Source organism: Galleria mellonella, unplaced genomic scaffold (assembly GCF_026898425.1).
Source record: "Galleria mellonella isolate WM207_F2 unplaced genomic scaffold, CSIRO_AGI_GalMel_v1 utg139, whole genome shotgun sequence".
Lineage (NCBI taxonomy): Eukaryota > Metazoa > Arthropoda > Insecta > Lepidoptera > Pyralidae > Galleria > Galleria mellonella.
The window spans coordinates 1,924,081-1,934,514 of record NW_026441995.1 but is presented as its reverse complement, the minus strand read 5'-3'; the positions used below and the strand labels follow the sequence as shown (position 1 = coordinate 1,934,514).

Here is a 10,434-nt window from a genome sequence, read left to right as displayed (position 1 = left end):
TCTTTTGATGTTTTAATAGGGACGCTGCTGCCTATCCTACGATAATTAAGTTTTCTTAGTCGCCTCTTACGACACCCACGGTATAGGAAATTGTGGCCCATCCTACGCCGGGACGACACGGCAATAATATCGTATAACAGTGGACATTCGTCAAGCTCACCTAACTCATAGTATGAAACGGTCAATATGCATCCACGACCACCTATGCACGTGTATGTATACAAACACTTTCACGTATGTGTCTCTGAGATTTATATGTGTGCGAGACCCTTGTCTGACGGTCGCGTGACAAAAGAATGTATGTGATTTTTTTATGATATTTTTCTAATAGTAGAAAAAAAAATTAAGAGGCTGTGCCGAAATTAGATTTTTTTCTTTAAAAAGTAACAATACGACATTATTTGATTTTTGTTTTTATTTATTTAACTAACATTTTGTTCATTACTTCGTAGGCAAGAATTTAACAGAGTATACTGTTTTTCCCATGATACCCCCCATGCGTTGCCATTCCTGAGGACTCAGGTGTTATTCCTCTGTACCCTGTAAATTCACTGCCATATCCCACTCTTCAAACTAAAACACAGCCATGCAAACACAACTGCTTCACGGTAGAAACACGAATGGGACAGAGGTACCCAAGCAATCGACTTTTGTACAAAGTCTCCCTCTGGTAAAGATCCTTAGTTTTTAAGACCTTGAGGAATACAACAAACAAAACCGCATATAATTTGATGCAGTAGTTTTTACATGTTACCGAAGCAAACATACAGACAGACAAAATTTCTTAAATATTTCATCTATTGATCTTATTAAGGCCCCCGCGGGCTATGGAGAAGGCTATGTTCGGAGTTTCTTTGTTTGATAAAATCCGAAATGTGGGTATCCGCAAAAAAACAAAAGCGTGAATTTACTAGGTCCAGAGGAATAACACCTGAGTCCTCAGGAATGGCAACGCACGGGGGAATTATCATGGGCGAAACAGTACTCTATTATGTTTTTTTATACAATTTAGAATGGCAAACAAGCTGACGGCTCACCTGATGGAAAGTGGTAACCGCTATCGGTATATACTGGCGGGGCACCAGAGAAATATGCTTTATGAGAATGAAGCATAGCCCATAATGACGAATGTAACAAGAATTAGACCTAATAGGGCATATTGCTAGGAATAGGCCTGTTAAACCCCATTACTAACAATCCCTTACCCCCCAAACGACGGTGTTATGACGTATCAAATATAAAACTTTTTTTAAAAGTCGCTTGACAGTTTTACACGGTGATGTGTACTTCATACACAATGCTTTCAAAAATAAAGTAGGTATTTACTGTGAAACAAGAGAGCAAAATAAGCATTACGAAATGCAACCTTGGCGGTATATTAGTAAAAGACAATATAGTACACGGTTTATGTCCTTGTACCCATTTTTAGAAAATTAAAAACAAACAGGTGTCACTATATTATTACAACCTTAGATTATTAACTGTAAAGGTGTTTTTAGCCCTCCCTTGCTAATAAGTTGTTAAACTAATCGCTATATGTACCTATTGTTTAAGTGCATTTAAGAAAATATATATATATATATATATATATATATATATATATATATATATATATATATATATATATATATATATATATATATATATCATCGTTATTTCAGCCATTATCTGTCCACTGCTGGACATACGCCTCCTTCATAAACCGCCATAAGAAACGGTCCTGAGCCACCTGCATCCACTGACTCCCTGTAATGCATTTGAGGTCGCCACTCCACCTAGTGGAGGGCCGTCCTACATTACGTTTGCCCGTACGAGGTCGCTACTCAAGAACCTTTCTTCCCCATTGCCATTTTAACTTGCTTATCCTTCGTATTAACGTCGTAACGTGTTATTAATAAATTACAAGGAAGGAGGAAACAATAAAGATTATCTATCTATCTACAGATTATCCAAACTTAAAATAAATATCTTTTTATCGTAGACTTTCTTCGATTTCTCTTCTACTCATATATGAGTGATAACAATCTATTAAATACACAAAGCAGAAATAATATTTTTACGAATAATGAACAGTTTTCTAAATTCCATTAATTGCTTCGCACGCAAAAATATCGAACATTACGGAGCACAATTGTATTATCATATTTTTTTACACAGTGCATAGTGTATGTACCTATGTAATTAATTATCTGTTGCATGATACAATCTTACTCAAATGGAGCGTAGAACGCGGTAGCGAGCCCATACTGGGTTTGTATTACAGTGGTACTAGCACTCTAGGTAGACGGTTGCTCTTTCATTAGGCCGTACACGCGACGCCTGCAGCCGACAAAATTGCGGTACGATAAAAAAAAAAAGTTAATTTAAAAAACTGTCACTGTCAAACGTCAGAAAGGGCGGGAATTTGCGTAACGTTATTACACCACAGATTAGTGGGCTGTTGATTTGTATTTTTTTTAATTGTAACATGTCTAGACAACATTAGCGGTTAATCAGACAAATTAAGTTGGTATTGTATTATGTTAGGTGTGTGATGTGTTGGTTTTTTGTGTGTGTGTGTGTGTGTGTGTGTGAAGAGACGGCAGCTTATTGTGGTAATCGAATTAGCCGTAATTAAATTAGTATAGCGGTGAACGCCACGGTCTCGCCTGTAGATACAAACGAGGTGGATGATATTTGAGGATATTATTATTGTCATTCTTTTGTCTTGTTTTATTTTTAAATTTAATTTAATTTAATGTGCTTTGTGATAAATTATAAGTGTTTGAAATTAGTGCTTGACGATATCCGTGGTGCAGTGGTAAGGTTATTTGTGTAATGAGGTGTCGGTTGAGAGGAAAGGGATTGTTAGTAATGGAGACTGAGAATCCCATTGCTAGCAATATTCCCAACCAGGTCGACCTCCTCGCGGTTCTCCCTGGAAACTATCATGTTAATTCCTGATGAATTCATCATGATGGGCTAACTGGTTTGTTTTCATTCTTATCTATCACCCTTTACTGGTGCTCCGCTAGTGTATCCCGTTAGCGCAGGCGGGGTTACCATACCATTTTCACCCTTTAAAAAAAATTAGGTGTCGGATTTGATTTTCGGTTGGACCAATTTCAAAAAATTATATTTTCTACATTGAAGTGGGTTGCCGTTATCTAATTTCCTCAAACCAAATTAATTACTAACTTAGAGGCACTCACAATAATCTAGCTTGAGGGTTACTTAAGTGCTTACTCATGCATACTTATGTAATTACCAACTTCCTGAGCATAAACGGATCGTTAGTAACGGGGACTAGTGCCCCCATTGCTAGAAATATGCCATGTCAGGTCGACCTGCTCACGGTTCCCTCTAAAAACCATCCTAAGTTATTCTTGACATATTCCTGCCTGCTTTCATCCTCACCTACCATCTCTCACTGGTATCAATTCACATCCATATAAAAAAACTACATATCAGCATAAATATATATGGCCTATTTAAAAACAAATTTACATGAATTCCTTTTCTAAAATTTTACATATTCGCATATCGTTTATATATATGTATATATATATATATATATATATATATATATATATATATATATATATATATATATATTTTTTTTTTTTAATGGATGGACCCGCGCTGTCGGTAGACACCGGCGGGGCACCAGTGAAGGATGATAGGTGAGTATGAAGCAGGTCAGTTAGCCCATCGTGACGAATTCAACAAGAATTGTTCACGATGGTTTCCAGAGGGAACCACGTGGAGGTTTTTGATGGGTGAAAATGGTATGGTAACCTCGCCTGCGCTAACGGGATACGCTGGCGGAGCACCAGTGAAGGGTGATAGATGAAAATCAAAATAAGCCAGTTAGCCCATCATGATGAATTCATCAGGAATTAACCATGATAGTTTCCAGGGAGAACCGCGAGGAGTTCGACCTGGTTGGGTATATTGCTAGCAATAGGATTCTCAGTCTCCATTACTAACAATCCCTTTCCCTCCAAATAGAACCTATTAGAAATACATACATTAATACTACCAGTTACATGCAGTTAGATACGTAATAATTACCAGCACGCATTTACTATTAGAAAATTTTTATTCTACCCTACTAATCTAATAAGCTGGCCAACCCGCTCCGGATACGCATGAGTAAATAAAGTTAATTGGACCCACATTCCAGTATTGACTCCTGACAAAGTAATGACTACAGAAGCGCCGTGATAAATGAAGTCCCGGATTCGATCTTGGTCAAGCCAGTTGGGGAGAAGAATTTTTCTAAATTGTTTCAGACCTAAATGGTTGTATAGATAGAGTATCACCATACAAATATTTCGTCTAAAAATAGGTCAACTTCTCTATCCATGTATGCGTAAGGGATAGGCAGCAGTTTCTCTTTTAAAATATCACCAAAGCCTAAATGCGGTTGCCAACTTGCCAAAGGTGGCAACTACTCCCCCCCCCCCCCTCTATATACAGCAATGGACAGTTAATAGCTGATACAATACGATACAGTTAATATATACTATATTTTTTTTATACAACTTAAAATGGCAAACAAGCTGACGGCCCACCTGATGGAAAGTGATAACCGTCGCCTATAGACATGAGCAGTACCATGGACATAACAGAGTATACTGTTTCGCCCATGATACCCCCCATGCGTTGCCATTCCTGAGGACTCAGGTGTTATTCCTCTGTACCCTGTAAATTCACGCCATATCCCACCCTTCAAACCGAAACACAGCCATGCAAACACAACTGCTTCACGGTTGAAACACGAAACATCTTACCACATGCCTATTCTAATCGAAAATAGTGTCCTGTACTATATATGTATGTGTGTATGTATCAAATTTCAAATAAAAAAATAATTTGTCCATCGTTGGAGTATCATAATTTTCTTCTAACTTTAAAGCCCTCTTACTATGTGAACTTTATTATATTATTTGTCATTATCGTCGTTGAACATAGGTTTCCCACTACTGGGAGGTTTTTTTAATGGATGATAATAGAATGGTAACCCCGCCAGCGTATACCGTTAGCGCAGGCGGGGTTACCATTCTATTATCATCCATTAAAAAACCAGCAGGCGCCAGTGAGGGATGATAGGGGACAATGAAAAGGCAGGTCAGTTAGTCCATCGTGATGAATACACCTGGAATTCAGCACGATAGTTTTCAGGGAGGACCACGTGGAGGTCGACCTGACAGGGTATATTGCTAGCAATAAGACTGATAGTCTGCATTACTAATGATCCCTTCCCCTCCTCCTATTGAGTGGTTTTAGTTGCTATGCAATAGTTGCTATGCTTGAGAAGGGGGCCAGTTACCGCACTTACGCTTTGATTATGTTTATAGAGCGATACCAGAGGGCAAAGGAATTGTTAGTAATGCGAACTATCAGTCTCATTGCTAGCAATATACCCTGTCAGGTCGATCTCCACATGATCCCCCCCAGAAACCATCGTTCTGAATTCCAGGTGTACTTTCACGATGGAGTAACTGACCTGCCCTTTCATCTCACGTATCATCCCTCAGTGGTGCCCAACCAGAGTATACCGTTAGCGCAGGCGGAGTTACCATTCCATTATCATCCATTGAAAAGAAAAAGAGCGACGCTGCTATCCATTCCTCGACCACAATATTCCTTTAGTAGTCTCTTAAAAGAATGTATCGCCCATTCTGTGTCTTCCCTTTAAAGCTAATATAAAACACTAATTTATCTTTAAAAAAACTAATTATAACTTTAAAGATGGCTATTAATAAAAAAAAAGGGTGAAAAAACTATAACTTGAGTAGTTCAGTAACTTCTAAGTAGTTAGACATCCCACTTTAAAATGTAAATACTTAGACGCTACGTCGCAACGCAATATAAAGTTTTTATCAGGACAAAATAAAATTTCACTACCTCTATACTGCAGGGCTACTAAGCTTTGGATAAACGAAGTCTCAGTTTTTTTTTTATTTATTTATTATACATATGAAATATATGAAACAATAAGGGGAGTTCCCAGTAGTTGCCACGCTTGGTGAGTGAGTTGGCAACTGCAGTTAATTTTCGGTGACGTTTTAAGAGGAACCCTGCTGCCCAAGCCTTGACCATTAAGTTACTATAATCGTCTCTTACGACACCCTAAACTAATATAAAATACTAATATATCCCATTAGGTCGACCTACGCGGTTCCCCCTAGAAATCATCGTGACTAATTTATCGTTAAATTCGTCACGATGGGCTAACTGACCTTTTCATCCTCACCTATCATCTCTCAGTCGGGGTTACCATTCCATTATTATCCATATATATATATATATATATATATATATATATATATATATATATATATATATATATATATATATATATATATATATATATATATATATATATATATATATATATATAATACTAATTTATCTATCTGCCTAACCGCGTGAAGCCGGGGCGTATCCCTAGTATAATATAAAAATAATAAAGTCATAATTTAACAGAAATATTTTTTAATGTCGCTTTTTTAATTCCAATACAACAAGGCTTCCAATCGAGTTATGTTGATAAAATTGCTAGAATCAACCCCGGCGCGCGTTGACTCCATCAATTATACCCTTCGGAGCTTATACCTCCAGTCGACTTCGAGTAGACGTGACTGGGAGGTGAGCAGGGGGGCCGGGGGACGGGGGACGTGACAAAATCATAATTTGTTAAAGTCAAATTCCTTAGCAATTTACTATTATTTCTTTTAGTAATTTACTTTGCCCGATTTAAATGTCCTTTGAAATTACGATATGCATAATTCATTTATTTTTAGGTGGCATTCCTGCGAGAATACATTTGAAGTCTTAATTTACTTTACAAACGACTTCAAAAAACGGTCGCTCACAACTCTGTTGTATTTTTTAGCACAGAAATCTAGCATTTATAAAACGATTATAGGGATTCTTTTTTATCCGAAATTGTTATACACTTTCAGATTGTTCCCATAGAAATTTTAAAGAATTTAGTTTAATAATTTAGATTTTTAATCACTTAATTTTTTTAAGGTTTTGCCACAACTAAATGCTGTTTTTTTTTTGAGATTCAAAATTTACTTGTAAACAATTATAGAATATTAAGCCAAATTAATTAATTTAAAAAGAGATTTCAAAAAACATACACATATATAAAAGACGAAATGTTCTGTAGACACATTAGATTATATGGAAATTATTTGGATTTAGAACGTAGAACTGTGTCTCTATAAACAGAATTTGTAATGCAACAAAGTTTCTTACACCACAAAAACTGCACTGTTTCAATCGTTCTCAAAATTAATATGAGACAAAAACAGGGCTAAATCGTATCAATTATAAAAAAATAATAAAAAAATATTTTGCAATCATCTTCTCATCATCATCATCACCTCAGCCGTTATCTGTTCACTGCTGAACATAGGCCTTTCCCATAGACTGCCTTAAGAAAAGGTTCTGAGCCACCTGCATTCACTGACTCCTTGCAATACATTAGAGATCATCACTCCATCTAGTGGGGAAGCTTTCGTCCCTCTTCTATTTTGCAATAATATTATTATTTATTCGATATAAATATAGATTGAAATATACTATAATACTTATCTATTTATATATTATTTTTGCAATAAATTTTATTAATTACCTATAATAAATGGTTTTATTACTAATTTTTCTCAATGAAAAAAAATCACTCTAACTGGCCTAGTAACTTCTCAGAAATCCGCGCATATCGGTTCAAACATACTCCATACATACTTCAGTTACATATATCCAATAAAAACAGACACTCCGACATCCGAGAACATTACTGGAACTCCCAGCTCCCTACCACCTGTTAAGATTACTATGACGTAATCATGGTATGACGTCACCGTGCTGTCTAAAAACGTTGCTATCTGAACTGCGATGCGGTAAAATTTATGGTTTGCGCATCATCGAGAACCAAATGATCGTTTCACGTGACTGTTATTCGGAGTAACGACCGACTATTCATTCATACATAGTCAAGGACAAATTTAGTTTAAGCATTGAAATATTGTATTGTAAAACGATAAGCAAGCTAAAGTGGCAATAAACTGGTCATATAGCTCGAAGAGCTGATAGCTTTTGGGAAAGAAAAGTTTTCGAGTGGCGACCACGTTCGAGCAAACGGTAGTGTAAGACAGATCGTCGATTTGATGGAGTGACGACCTCAAATGCATTGCAGGGAGTCAATAGATGCAGGTGGCCCAAGACCTTTCCTTATGGTAGTCTAAGGGGCAGGCTTATGTTCAGCAGTGGACAGATAATGCCTGAGATGATGACGATGATGTTTTAATATAGTATACTTAGAAACTGGAGACCGGTAGACAGCAGAGGTCGCCAGTTCGGGGCCCGACCACATACTCTTTTTTTGTTGCAGTATCCGGCCGTAGTACCTTCCTAATGCTCCTCAAATATTGCGTCTAAACTGCGCCCACCATGTACTCTCTTGTATAGGCATTCCGTCACCCGTATCCAATAGCGAGGACGGGATGCCTTAAATACTGTACCGCATATCATAGAAGATAAAAAAAATTATAGGAAGGAAGAAAATTACAGGAATACAAAATCATTTTACGCCGTGTGGTCCCGGCATAGAATGGGCCACCCCTTCCTTTCCCGTGGGGGTCGTAAGAGACTAAGGGAGGGCGAGAAATGGGCATCAGCGTCCCTCTTAAAACACCTCTAAAAGCCTACTACTTTTTATCAGGTGGGCTTGTGTTAACTTGTTTGCCGTTCTAAGTAGAATAAAAAAAATAATTATATTTAGTATTATCATCATATCAGCCTTTAACTGTCCACTGCTGAACATAAACCTTCCTCTAAGGAGTTTTGCCAGTAGTTGCCATGCTTGGCAGGCGGGTTAGCAACCGTAGTTAAGCTTTGGAGATGTTTCAAAAGGGACGCTGCTGTCCATCCCTCGCCCTCCCTTAGTCGCCTTTTACGACACCCACGAAGAAGGAAGGGTAGGCCTATTCTATGCCGGGACCACATGGGTATTTAGTATATTAGTATATAATTAATAAATTGTATTGTCTGTCAATTAAAAGGATTTTATTATTTATTATGCTTTATCTACTTGTATGTTAAATAAAATTTACTCAAACGTGTTAATTGTTAAATAAAACAATTAACTTTATAATAAATTTTATTGTTAAATAAGCACGCATTATAGTTTAATAAACTTAGTTTAATAAACTTATTTTAATAAAATTATTATTTACAACAAACTTGTTACAGGAATTCGCTAGCTGTTTTCATAACTGAAGCGAGCCTGAAAGCTGAGGAGCACGTGAAAAGCAGCAGAAATTAAAAAGCGAGCAATTAACGTAAGCATCACTTATCATGGTTTTAATTTAGTTTGTCAAATTAACGCACTTCCTTAAGTTACGTTTAAGTTTACGCTCGTGCTTGACTGCGTTTTTAATTATTTTATGTAACTTTGTAATTTGATTCAACGTAGCATTTAAAATAACTTTTCTAATTAAACTGAGTGTTATGGTCGTCTTTATGGAATTGTTTATCAGGTCGTTTAAATCGTCAAATCTTGATTCTTCTACCGCACAATTAAAAAAGATAAAATTGTTGCCTGTGCTAAAAAAAAAAAAAAATAGAATTAGCTGAGTTTGTTTGGTTTTGTTTTATAATTTTAAATATACTTGACGATACCACCTGATGGAAAGTGGTAACCGTCGCCTATAGACATGAGCAGTACCATGGATATAACAGAGTATACTGTTTCGCCCATGATACCCCCCATGCGTTGCCATTTCTGAGGACTCAGATGTTATTTCTCTGTACCCAGTAAATTCACGCCAAATCCCACCCTTGAAACCGAAACACAGCCATGCAAACACAACTGCTTCACGGTTGAACCATGAATAGGACAGAGGTACCCAAGCAATCGACTTATGTACAAAGTCTCCCTCTAGTATTCATGCATATTAAATGTTATATCAGGACATGAGTTGGAACACAACAAAATTTTTTATACTCTCTCTCAAGTCGAGATGTTATAGTCCTGTCAGTATGACCTTATTTTTTTTTTTTTACTTAAACTATATTAACTAAGGAAGAATTGCTATTTGTATGAAACATTTAATAACAAAGTTAATATACATTTAAGTATATATATATATATATATATATATTATAGAATCCGAATGGTACCGAAGCTAGTAAAGTATTGTAATATTTTTTTATGTAAATTTTGTATGATCAATTTTAATAACTATAAAAATAAAGTATTAATTGTATAGGTAAGATTACATAAATTATTTATTTATTTAAAAAACAAATATTTTTTTATTGTCATTACCGTGAATAATGCAGTTTAAATCGCCGTATAGGACAACTCACTTACTAGATGGAGTGACGACTTCAAATTTACTATAGAAAGTCAGTGAATGCAGATGGCTCAGG

At 36.3% G+C, this 10,434-nt stretch overlaps 1 protein-coding gene across 2 annotated transcripts in view; it reads left to right on the top strand.

Moving 5' to 3' along the window:
• Positions 1-2,256: 2,256 nt before the first annotated feature.
• Positions 2,257-10,434, top strand: part of LOC113518716 (guanine nucleotide-binding protein subunit gamma-e) — a 52,062-nt gene continuing 43,884 nt past the window's right edge. The window contains exons 1-2 of one of the 2 annotated variants that reach the window (XM_052903417.1): positions 2,257-2,339; positions 9,253-9,341. The gene's annotated coding sequence lies outside the window, so the exon portion shown is untranslated. Of the gene's footprint in view, positions 2,340-2,636; positions 2,801-9,252; positions 9,342-10,434 lie in introns of those variants that run through there. The other variant, XM_052903415.1, reaches the window with a different exon arrangement.